Below are 13,213 nucleotides of genomic sequence, written 5' to 3'. Positions count from 1 at the left end.
TGTCACCAAAGAGAAATCCTCCCCACTGTACACAACAGGGACGTCCTCCTCACTGTCCAACACAGGGACATCTTCCCCACTGCCCACCACAGAGACGTCCTCCTGTGCACCACAGGAACATCCTCCCTATGGCCCACTACAAGGATGTCTTCCCTACAGTCAATCACATTGCAGTCCTCCCCACTGTACACCACAAATACATCATCCCCACTGTCCAACACAGGGATTTCTTCCTCACTGTCAACCACAGGTAAGTCCTATCCACTGTCCACCCAAGGGACGTCCTCCCCACTGTCTACCACAGGGATGTCCTCTGCACTGTTCACTACAGGGATGTACTGCCCACTGTTCACTACAGGGATATACTCCCCACTGTCCACAACAGGGAAGTCCTCTCCATTGTTCAAAACGGAAATGTCCTCCTAATTGTCCACCACAGAAATGTCTTCCCCCCTACTGTCCACCAAAGAGACATCCTCCCAACAGTCTACCAAAGGAAAATCCTCTTTGCTGTCCAAAGCAAAAAAGTCCTCCCCACTGTCCACCAATGGGAAGTCCTCACCATTTTCCACCACAGGGATGGGCCTTCTTACTGTCCACCACAGGAATGTCCCTCCCACTGTCCACCATATGGAAGGTTTTCCCCCTGTCCACCACTGTTATATCCTTTTCACTGTTCATCACAGTTATGTGTTCCCAACTGTCCACCACAGTGATGTCCTCCCACTGGCTAGTTCTCCCCACTGTACAATATAGCGACATCCACCTCATTGTTCACAAAGGAATGTCTTCCTAATTGTTCACCCACAGGGAAAGCCTGTCCACTGTCCAACACAGGGAAATCCTTCCCACTGTCCACCACAGTGAAGCCTTCCCCAATGTCCACAGCAAGGATGTTCTCCTCACTGTCCACCACAGAAATGTCTTCCCCACTGTCCACCACAGGGACATCTTTTCCACTGTCCATCACAGGGAAGTCCTCCCCACTGTCCAATATGGACATCCATCTCATTATCCACCAAAGGGGTATTCTCCTAACTGTCCACCACAGGGATGTCTTTTTCAATGTCCACCACAAGGAAGTTCTCACCACTCTTCAACACAGGGACGCCCTCCTCACTTTCCACCACAGGAACATCCTCCACACTTTTCACAACAAGGATGTACTCCTGTGAAACACAGCAATATCCTCCCCACTGTCCACCACAGGGAAGTCTTCCCCACTGTCCACCACAGGGATGTCCTCCCCAGTTTTCACCACAGACACATGCTCCCCACTGTCCACCACAAGGATGTCCTCCCCACTGTCCACCACAGGGAAGTCCTTTCCACTCTCCAATATAGGGACATCCATCTCATTGTCCAGCACAGGGAAGACCTCCCCAATGTCCATCACAAGGACTTCCTCCTCACTGTCCACCACAGGGATGTTATCCCCACTCACCACCTCAGTGACATCCTCCCCACTTTCCAATACAGGAATGTCCTCCTGTGCAACAAGGAACGTACTCCCCATGGTTAAACACAAGAACATCCTTTACACTTTCCAAGACAGTGAAATCCTCCCCATTCTTACCACAAAGAAGTCCTCTTCACTGTCCTCTATAGTCATGTCCTCCTCCTGTCAACTACAGAAAAGTCCTCCCCTCTGTCCACCACAGGGATATCCTCTCCACTGTCCACCACAGGGACGTCCTCTCCACTGTCCACCAAAGGGATGTCCTCCCCAATGTCCACCACAGGAAGTCCTCCCCACAATCCACTACAAGGACATTGTGCTTACTGTCCATCACATTGAATTCCTCAACACTGTCCACCACAAAGACATCCTCCCCACTGTCCACTACAGGGATGTCCTCCTCACTGTCCACCACAATGAAGTGCTTTCTACTGTCCACAACAGGGAAGTCCTCCATATTGTCCACAAAAGGAATATCCTTCTCAGTGTCCACCAGAGAAACGTCCTTCTCAATGTCCACCACAGTGACATCCTCCTCTCCACTGTCCACCACAAAGACCTCCTCTTGTTTTCTCCAGAGAGGTCATCCCCACTGTCCACCACAGGGACATCCTTCCCAAAGACCACCACAGGGATTTCCTCCCCACTGTCCACCACAGGGACATCCTCCTGGGCACCACAGGAACTTTCTCCCCACTGTGTACCACAGGGATGTCCTCCGCATTGTCAACCACAGGGAAATCCACCCCACTGTGCACCACAGAAACAACCTCCTGTGCACCAAGGGACGTCCTCCCCACTGTCCAACAAAGAGATGTCCTCTGCACTGTCCACCACAGGGACATCCTCCTGTGCTCCACCAGAACCTCCTCCCTACTTTTCACGAGGACATATGCCCCACTGTCCACCAAAGTGAAATTTTTTCCACCGTCCAAATCTGAAACGTCTTCACAACTGTCCACCACAGAAACCTCCTTGCCAGTATCCACCACAGGGATTTCCTCCTAACTATCCTCCAGAGGGATGTCTTTTGAAACTGTCCACCATAGAAAATGTCCTCCTCACTGTCCACTAAAAAGATGTCCTTCTCACTGCCCAACACAGGGACATTTTTTCCACTGCTCACCACAGGGATGTCCTACCCACTGTCCACATGAGGGATGGCCTTGCACTTTCTACTACAGAGATGTCCTCCCACTGTCCACCACAGGGACGTCCTCCCCCACTGTCTAGCAGAGTGATGTCCTCCACACTGTCCACCCCAGAGATATTCTCCCAAAGTGAATCATAGATATGTCCTTCTCAATCACCATCACAGAAAATTCCTTCCCACTCTCCACCACAGGGACGTTCTCCCCATTATCCACCACAAAGATGTCCTTCTCACATTCCACCACAGGGTCATCTTCCCCATTGTCCACCACAGGGAAGTCTTCCCCACTGTCCACCACAGGGATGTCCTCCCCAGTTTTCACCACAGACACATGCTCCCCCACTGTCCACCACAGGGAAGTCCTTTCCACTCTCCAATATAGGGACATCCATCTCATTGTCCAGCACAGGGAAGACCTCCCCAATGTCCATCACAGGGACTTCCTCCTCACTGTCCACCACAGGGATGTTATCCCCACTCACCACCTCAGTGACATCCTCCCCACTTTCCAACACAGGAATGTTCTCCTGTGCAACTAGGAATGTACTCCCCATGGTTTCAACACAAGAATGTCCTTTACACTTTCCATGACAGTGAAATCCTCACCACTCTTCACCACAAAGAAGTCCTCTTCACTGTCCACTATAGTCATGTCCTCCTCCTGTCAACTACAGAAAAGTCCTCCCCTCTGTCCACCACAGGGATATCCTCTCCACTGTCCACCACAGGAAGTCCTTTCCACAATCCACTACGAGGACATTGTGCTTACGGTCCATCACATTGAATTCCTCAACGCTGTCCACCACAAAGACATCCTACTCACTGTCTATCACAGAGACATCTTCCCCACTGTCAACTACAGGGATGTCCTTCACACTGTTCACCACAATGAAGTCCTCAGCACTGGCCATAACAGGGGTGTTCTTCTTACTGTCGACCACAGGGAAGTCCTCCCTACTGTCTACCACAGGGACGTCCTCCACACTGTCCCACCAAAGGGATGTCCTCCCAACTGTGAAACACAATGACATCGTCTGCATTGTCCATCACAGTGAAGTCCTCCATACCTTCCACCACTGAGATGTCCTCCTCACTGATCACCATGGGGATGTCCTCCCCATGGTCCACCAAAGGGATGGCCTCCACACTGTCAACTGCAGGGAAGTCTTTCCCACTATCCACCACAGGGACATCCTCCTCACTGTCCAATGAAGAGAAGTCCTCCCATATTCAACCACAGGGATATCCTCCCCACTGTCCCATCACAGGGATATCCTCCCCACTGTCCACCAAGGAGACATCATCCTCACTGTCCACCACATAGTAATCCTGTGCACTACCCACCTTAGTGATGTCCTCCAAACTGTGCACCACAGCAATATCCTCCCCTTTGTCCAATACAGAGAAATCCTCCCACTGTCAACCACAGGGATGTCCTCCCCACTGTCCATCACAGGGACATCATCCCCACTGTCCACCACAGAGACGTCCTCCTCACTGTCCACCACAGAGAAATCTTTCGCACTGTCCTCCACAGGGAAGTCCTCCTTACTGTCCACCACAGAAATGTCCTCCTCACTTTCCACGACAGTGATGTCCTCCCCACTGTACAAAACAGAGAAGTACTCCCACTGACAACCACAGGGATGTCCTCATCCACTGTCCACCACAGGGGAAAACCTCCCAATTGTCTACCACAGAAATGTCCTTCCCACTGTCAACCACAGGGACATCCTCCTCATGGTCCAACACTGGGATGTTCTCCCAACTGTCCACCACAGACATGTCCTATCCACAGACATGTCCACCGACATGTCCATCACAGGGATGTTTTCCTGTGCACAACAGGAATGTTCTTGCCCACAGTCTACCACAAAAACATCCTCTCCACTGTCCAGTACAGTGTAAACCTCCCCACTGTCCAGCACAGAGACTTCCTCCCCACTGTCCATTACAGGGACGTCCTTCTGTGCACCACAGGAACATTCTCCCATAGTACACAAGGACTTTTTGCAACTCTCTACCACAATGAAATCTTTTCACTGTCCACCACAGAGATGTCCTTTTAATTGCCCAACACAGTAACATCCTCTGAACTGTCCAACAGAGGGACTTCCTCCTATGCACCACAATGAAATGCTCTCCACTTTCCACCACAAAGACTTCCTTTCCACTGGCCACCACTGTGGTGTCCTACTCACTGTCATCCATAGGGAAGATCTCCCGACTATCCACTACAGGAATATCCTTCCCACTGTCCACAAGAGGGATGTCCTTTTCACTGTCCAACACAGGGACATCCTCCAAACTGTTCCCCTCAGGGACGTCCTCCTGTGTACCACAGCAATCTCACCCCACTATACACAAAAATTTGTCTTCCCCACTGTCCACGACAGGGACGTCCTCCCCACTGTCCACTATCAGGACGTCCTCCTGTGCACCAAAGTGACATCTGCCCCACTGTCCACCACAGGGATGTCGTCCTGTCTACCACAAGGATGTCCTCACCACTGTCCACCACAGGGTTTGTCCTTCCCACTGACCAGCACAGGGACATCCTCCACACAGTCCACCACAGAAACGTCCTCCTGTGCACCACAGGGACATCCTCCAAACTGGCCACAACAGGGATGTCCTCCTCAATGTCCACGACAGAGATGCCCTCTGCACTGTCAACCACAGGGATGTCCTCCCCACTGCCCACAACAAAGGACTTTCACCCCACTGTCCACTACAGAGAAATCCTCTACACTGTCCACCACAGGGACATCCTCCCCACTGGCCACCACAGAGATGTCCTCCCCACTGTTCAACTCATTGACATTCTCACCACTCTCCACCACAGGAAAGTCCTCTTGTGTAACACACAGACATCCTCAGCACTGTCCAACACAGAGGCATCCTCCCCACTGACCAGCACAGGGACATCCTCTATACTTTCCAAGCAGAGATCATCCTCCTGTGCATCACAGTGTCTTCCTCCCAACTGTCCAGAACAGAGATGTCCTACCCACTGTCCAAAAAAAGAGACATTCTCCACAATGTCCACCACAGGGACTTCCTCTTGTGCAACACAGGGATGTTCTCCCCACTGGCCACCACAGAGATTTCCTCCCCACTGTCCACCACAGGAATGTCCTCATATCTACCACAGATATGTCCTCCACTGTGTCCACCACAGGGGCGTCCTACTTACTGACCACAACAAGGATGTCCTCCTGTGCATCACAGGGACATCCTCCCAACTGTCCACCACAGGAATATTATTCCCACTGTCCACCACAGAGACGTCCTTTCAACTATCTACCACAGGGATGTCCTCCCCATTCTCCACCACAGGGATGTACTCCAGTGTACCATAGAAATGTCGTCACCACTCTCTACCACAGGGGAGTCCTCCCCAAAGATCACCACAGAAACTTTCTCAACACTGGCCACCACAGAGATGTCCTCCCCACTGTCCACCACAGGGAAGTCCTCCTGTACACCACAGGGATGTCCTTCCAACTATCTACCACAAAGATGTTCTCATCCACTGTCTACCACAGGGAATACCTCCCCACTGTCCACCACAGGGATGTCCTCTTACTGTCCACCAGAGGGACATCCTCCTGTGCACCACAGGAACGTCCTCTCCACTCCCCACCACAAGGATGACATACCCACTGTCCACCACATTGAAATACACCTCACTGTCCACCACAGGAACATCCTCTCCAATGTACACGACAGGGATCTCCTCCCCACTGTCCATCTCAGGAAAGTCTTCCCCACTGTCCAACAAAATTATTTTCTTTTCACTGTTCACCACAGTGATGTCCTCCACACTGTCTACCACAGAGATATGCTCCCCACTCTCCACCACAGGGATGTCCTTCCCACTGTTTACCAAAGAAAAATCCTCCCCACTGTGCATCCCAGGGATGTCCTCCTCATTGTTCACCACAGGGTTGTCCTCCTGTGTACCACAGGGATGTCCTTCCCACTGTCCAGGAAAGGTGCGTCCTCCTTACTGACCACAGCAGGGACGTCCTCCTGTGCACCACAGTAACGTCCTTCCCACTGCCTACCACAAGGACATCCTTCCCACTGTCCACCACAATGAAAGCCTCCCACAGTCAACCACAGGGACATCCTTCCCACTTTCCACCACAGGGAAATCCTCCCCACTGTCCACCACAGGGACAACCTTTCCACTGTCCATGACAGAGATGTCCTCCTCACTGTCCACCACATGGATATCCTACCCACTGTCCACCACATGGATGTCCTCCCACTGTCCACCACAGAAACATCTTCCTCACTGTCCACCACAGGGATGCCCCTCTCACTGTCCCCCATAGTGATGTCCTCCTCACTGTTTACCACAGAGATATCCTAACAACAGACCACCACAGGGATGTCCTCCACAACCTCCACCACAGGAAAGTCTTCCCCACTGTCCATCACAGGGACATCCTCCTTACTGTTTACCACAGGGATGTCCTCCCACTGTCTACCAAAGAGATGTGCTTGCCACTCTCCAACACAGAGATGTCCTCCCCATTTTTCACCTCAGAATCTTCCCCCACACTGTCCTCCACAGGGATGTCCTTCTCATTGAACACAACAGTAATGTCTTCCTAACTGTCACCACAGAAATGTCCTCTTCACTTTCCACCAGAGGGAATGTTCCCACTGTCCACCACAGGGGCGTCCTACTTACTGACCACCACAGGGACGTCCTCCAACTGCATACCAAAAGGACATCCTCCCCACTGTCCACCACAATAAAATTCTCCTCACTGTCCACCACAGGAACATCCTCTCCAATGGACACCACAGGAATGTCCTCCCCACTGTCTACCTCAGGAAAGTCTTCCCCACTGTCCAACAAAGTGATTTCCTTTACACTGTCCACCACAGTGATGTCCACCACACTGTCCACCACAGAAATGTGCTCCCCACTCTTATCCACAGGGATGTCCTCCCCACTGTCCACCAAAGAATATTACTCCCCACTGTGCACCACAGGGACGTCCTCCTCATTGTTCACCACAGTGATTTCCTCCTGTGTACCAAAGGGATGTCCTTCCCACTGTCCACCAAAGATGTGTCCTCCTTTTTGACCACCACAGAGACGTCCTCCTGTACACCACAGTAACATCCTTCCCATTGCCCCACCACAAAAATGTCCTCACCACTGTCCACCAAGTAAAACCTCCCCACAATCAACCACGGACATCTTTCCTACTGTCCACCACAGGGAAATCCTCCCCACTGTCCACCACAGGGACACCCTCCTCACTGTCCACTACAGGTATGTCCTCTCCACTGTAAAGCACAGGGATGTCCTCCCCACTGTCCATCACAGAGATGTCTCCTCACTGTCCTTCACAAAGATGTCCTACCCACTATCCACCCCAGAAAAGTCTTTCTCACAGTCCACCACAGGGACCTCCTCCTCACTCTCCACCACAGGGATGCCCTCCCACTGTCCACCACAGTGATATGCTTGCCCCTGTCCACAACAGGGATGTCCTCCGCATTGTCCACCACAGAAAATTCCTCCACACTGTCCTCCACAGGGACATCCTCATCATTGACCACCACAGATATGTCTTCCTCACTGTCACCACAGGGATGTCCTCTTCACTGTCCACCAGAGAGAATCCCCCACTGTCCATAACAGGGGTGTCCTACTTACTGAGCACAACAGGAATGTCCTCCCCAATGTCCACCACAGTGAAATCCTCACTGTCCACCACAGGAACATCCTCTCCAATGTACACCACAGGGATATCCTCCCCAATTTCCACCCCAGGAGAGTCTTCCCCACTATCCAACAAAGTGATTTCCTTTATACTGTCAACCACAGTGATGTCCACCACACTGTCCAACACAGAGATATGCTCTCCACTCTTCACCACAGGAATGTCCTCCCCACTGTCCACCAAAGAAAAATCCTCCCTACTGTGCTCCACAAGGACGTCCTCCTCATTGTTCACCACAGCGATATCCTCCTGTGTACCACAGGGACGTCCTTCCCACTACCCACCAAAGGTGCATCCTCCTTACTGACCACCACAGGGATGTCCTCCTGTGCACCACAGTAACATCTTTCCCAATGCCCACAACAAGGACTTCCTCCCCACTGTCCACCAAGTGAAAACCTCCCCGCAGTCAACCACAGGGATATTCTTCCCACTGTCCACCACAGGGAAATTCTCCCCGCAGTATACCACAGGGAACACCTCCCCACTGTCCACCACAGAGATATGGTCCCACTGTCTATCACAGAAACATCTTCCTCACTGTCCACCAGAGGGATGTCCTTCTCACTGTCCACCACAGGGATGTCCTCCTCAATGTTTACTACAGAGATATCCTAACAACAGTCCCTCACAGGTATGTCCTCCACACTATCCACCACAGAAAAGTTTTCCCCACTGTCCACCAAAAGGATGTCTTCCCACTGTCCACCAAAGAGATGTGCTTGCCACTGTCCACCACAAGGATGTCCTCCTCATTGTCTACCACAAAAATTCCTCCACACTGCCCACCACAGGGACTTCCTCCTTATTGACCACCACAGATATGTCTTCCTCACTGTCACCACAAGTATGCCCTCTTCACTGTCCACAAGAGGGAATCTTCCCACTGTCCACCACAAGTGCATCCTGCATACTGACCACCACAGAGACTTCCTCCACACTGTCCACCAAAGAGATGTCCTCCTCATTGATCACCACAGATATGTCTTCCTCACTCTCACCACAGGGATGTCACCTTCACTAACCACCAGAGGGAATAGCCCCACTGTCCACCACAGGGGTGCCCTACTTACTGATCACCACAAGAACATCCTCCACACTGTCCACCAAAGAGATATCATCCACACTGTCCGCCACAGGGACTTCCTACCCACTGTCCACAGCAAGGACATCTTCCTGTGCACAACAGGGATGTCCTCCCAACTGTCCACCACAGGAACATTATTCCCATTGTCCACCACAGAGACATCCTTTTAACTATCTACCACAGGTACGTACTCCTCCTTGTCCACAACAGGGACATACTCCAGTGTACCACAGAAATGTCACCACTCTCCACCACAGGGGTGTCCTCCCCACAGACCACCACAGGGACTTCCTCAACTCTGGCCACCATAGAGACATCCCCCCACTGTCCACCACAGGGAACTCCTCCCCACTGCCCACCACAAGGACATCCTCCACACTGTCCACCACAGTGAAATTCTCCACACTGCCCACCACAGGGATGTCCTCCCCACTATCCACCAAAAAAAATTTTCCCCACTCTGCACCACAAGGACGTCCTCCTCATTGTCCACCACAGGGATGTCCTCCTGTGTATCACAGAGATGTTCTTCCCACTGTCCACCAAAGGTGTGTCCTACTTACTGACCACCAAAGGGACATACTCTTGCACACCACAGTAACATTGTTCCCACTGCCCATCACAAGGACTTCCTCCCCATTGTCCATCACAATGAAAACCTTCCCACAGTCAACCACAGGGACACCCTTTCCAGAGTCCACAACAGGGAAATCCTCCCCACTGTCCACCACAGGGACATCTTTCTCAGTGTCCACCACACGTATGTCCTCTCCACTGTAAACCACAGGGATGTTTTCCCCACTGTCCACCACAGGGACAACCTCCCCACTGTCCATCACAGAGATGACCTCCTCACTGTCCACCACAGAATGTCCTACACACTGTTAATAACATGGATGTTCTCCCACTGTCGACCACAGAAACATCTTCCTCACTGTCTACCACAGGGATGTCTCTTTATTGTCTACCACAGAGATGTGGTCCCCAGTGACCACCACAGGGATGTTCTCCCCACAGTCCTCCACAGAAAAATCTTTTCCACTGTGCACCATAGGTATGCCCTCCTCACTGTGACCACAGGGATGTTCTCTTCACTGTCAATGACAGGGACATCTTGCCCACTATCCAACACAGAGATGTCCTCCCTGCTGTCCATCACAGGTATTCCTCCTGTGTATTACATGGATGTCCTTCCCACTGTCCACCACAGTTGTATCCTTTTTACTGATCACTGCAGGGACATCCTCCTGTGCACCATAGTTAAGTCCTCCCCACTGCCCACCACATGGACAACCTCTCCACTGTCCATCACAGAGACATCCTCCTCACTGTCCAACACAGAGACATCCTACACATAGTCCACCACATAGATGTACTCCCCACTGTCCACCACAGGAAGTCTGCCAAACTGTCCACCACAGGGATGTCCTCCCAACTGTTCACCAGAATGATGTCCTCTCCACTGTCCACCACAGGGACAACCTTCCCACTGTCCACCACAGATTCCTACCCTTCACGGTCCACCAGAAGGATGTCCTCTCCACTGTAAACCACAGGGATACTCTCCGCACTGTAGTCCTCAGAGACATCCTCCCCAGTGTCCACAAAAGGGAAATCCTCCTCCCTGTCCACCACAGGGATGTCCTCCCCATTGTCCACCACAGAAAAGTCCTCCACACTGTCCACCACAGGGATGTCCTCATCACTGACAACCAAAGATATGTCTTCCTCACTGTCACCACAGGGATGTCCTTTTCACTGTCCAGCATAGGGACATCTGCCAAACTGTTCTCCACAGGGACGTCCTCCTGTACACCACAACAAACTCACTCCACTGTCCACAAAAGAGCTGTCCTCCCCACTGTCCACAACAGGGACATCCTCCCCACTGTCAATCACAGGGATGTCCTCCCCACTGTCCACCACAGGGAAGTCTTTCTCACTGTCCACCACAGAGATTTTCTTTTCACTGTCCACCACAGGGATGTCCCTCTGTGCACCATAGAAATGTCCTCCTGACTGCCCACCAGAAGGATGTCCCACCATTGTCTACAACAGTGACGTCCTTCCCACTGTCCACCACAAGGATGTCCTCCCCACTATGCACCACGGGTACATACATAGCACTTTCCACCACAGTGCTGTTTTTTTAACTGTCCACATCAGGGACATCCTCCTAACTGTCCACCACAGTGAAATCCTCCATGCTATTCACCACAGGGAAGTCTTCCCCACTGTCCACCAGAAGGATGTACTCCTGGGTAACACAGCAATGTCCTCTCCACTGTCCACCACAAGTACATTCTCCTGTGCACCAAAGGGATGTCCTATCCACTGTCCACCACAATGACGTCCTTCATACAGGTAACCACAGAGAGGTTCTCCCTGCTATTAACCAAATGGACATCCTTCCAAATCTCTACCACAGAAAAGTGCTCCTCACTGTCCACCATCTTAATGTCCTTCACACTGTCCACCACAGGAACATCCTTTCCACTGTCCAAAACAGGGACGTCCTCCCCAGTGTCCATCACAGGGACATCCTACCCACTGTCCAACACAGGGATTTCCTCCCCACTGTCCACCACAGGGATATACATTCCACTGTCCACCACAGGGACTTCCTCCCCAATGTACACCACAGGGACATTCCTCCCACTGTCCAACACAGGGATGTTTTCCCCACAGTCCACAACAGGTCCATTCTTCCCACCATCCACCACAGAGACATCCACACCACTGGACACCACAGGGATGTTTTCCCCACTCTCCTCTACAGGGTCATTGTCCTGTATACCACAAGGATGTATTTACCACTGACCACCACAGGGACATCCTCAACAATGTCCAGCTAAGTGACATTCTTCCCACTGTTAACCAAAGGGACATCCTCCCCTCTGTGCACCACAAGGACATCCTCCTGTGCACAACAGGGAAGTCCTCACCACTGTGCACCACAGGGACATTCTTTCCACTGTCCAACACAGGGACGTCCTCCCCACTGTCCACCAGAGGGAGGTCCTCCTCAATGTCCACCACAGTGACGTCCTTCCCAATGACCATCTGAGTGATATCCTGTCCTCTGTCCACTACAAGGACGTCCTACCCACTGTTCACCAGAGGGAGGTTTTTGACACTGTCCACTCCAGGGACTTCCTCATGTGTACCACAAGGACATCCTTAACACTGTCCACCACAGGGATGTCTTCCCCACTGTCAACCACAGGGACATCCTTTCCACTGTCTACCACAAGGATGTCCTTCCTACTGTCCACCACAGGGACATCTCCCGACTGACCACCACAGGGATATCCTACCCACTGTTCACCAGAGGGAGGTTTTCCTCACTGTTCATTTCAGGGATGTACTCCTGTGTACCACAAAGACATCCTTAACACTGTCCACCAAAGGGTTGTCCTCACCAGTGTCCAGCACAGTGACATCCTTCCCACTGTCCACCAAAGGAAAGTCCTCTCCACTGTCCACCACAGATACATTTTTTTTACTGTCAACCACAGAAAAGTCTCATCACTGTCCACGACAGGTATGTTTTCACACTGTCCTCCACAGAGAGATCCTCCACGCTCTCCACCACAGAAACGAACTCCCCACTGTCCAAAAAAAGGATGTCGTTTCCACTGTCCACCACAGAAACGTCCTTCCCACAGTCAACCACAATGAACTCATCCCCACTGTCCACCACATGGATGTCCTCCCCACTGTCCATCAGAGGGAGGTCCTCCACACTGTCCACCAAAAAG

This window comes from Arvicanthis niloticus, chromosome 6, assembly GCF_011762505.2.
Source record: "Arvicanthis niloticus isolate mArvNil1 chromosome 6, mArvNil1.pat.X, whole genome shotgun sequence".
Classification (NCBI taxonomy): Eukaryota; Metazoa; Chordata; class Mammalia; order Rodentia; family Muridae; genus Arvicanthis; species Arvicanthis niloticus.
Note: the sequence above shows the minus strand (reverse complement) of the source record.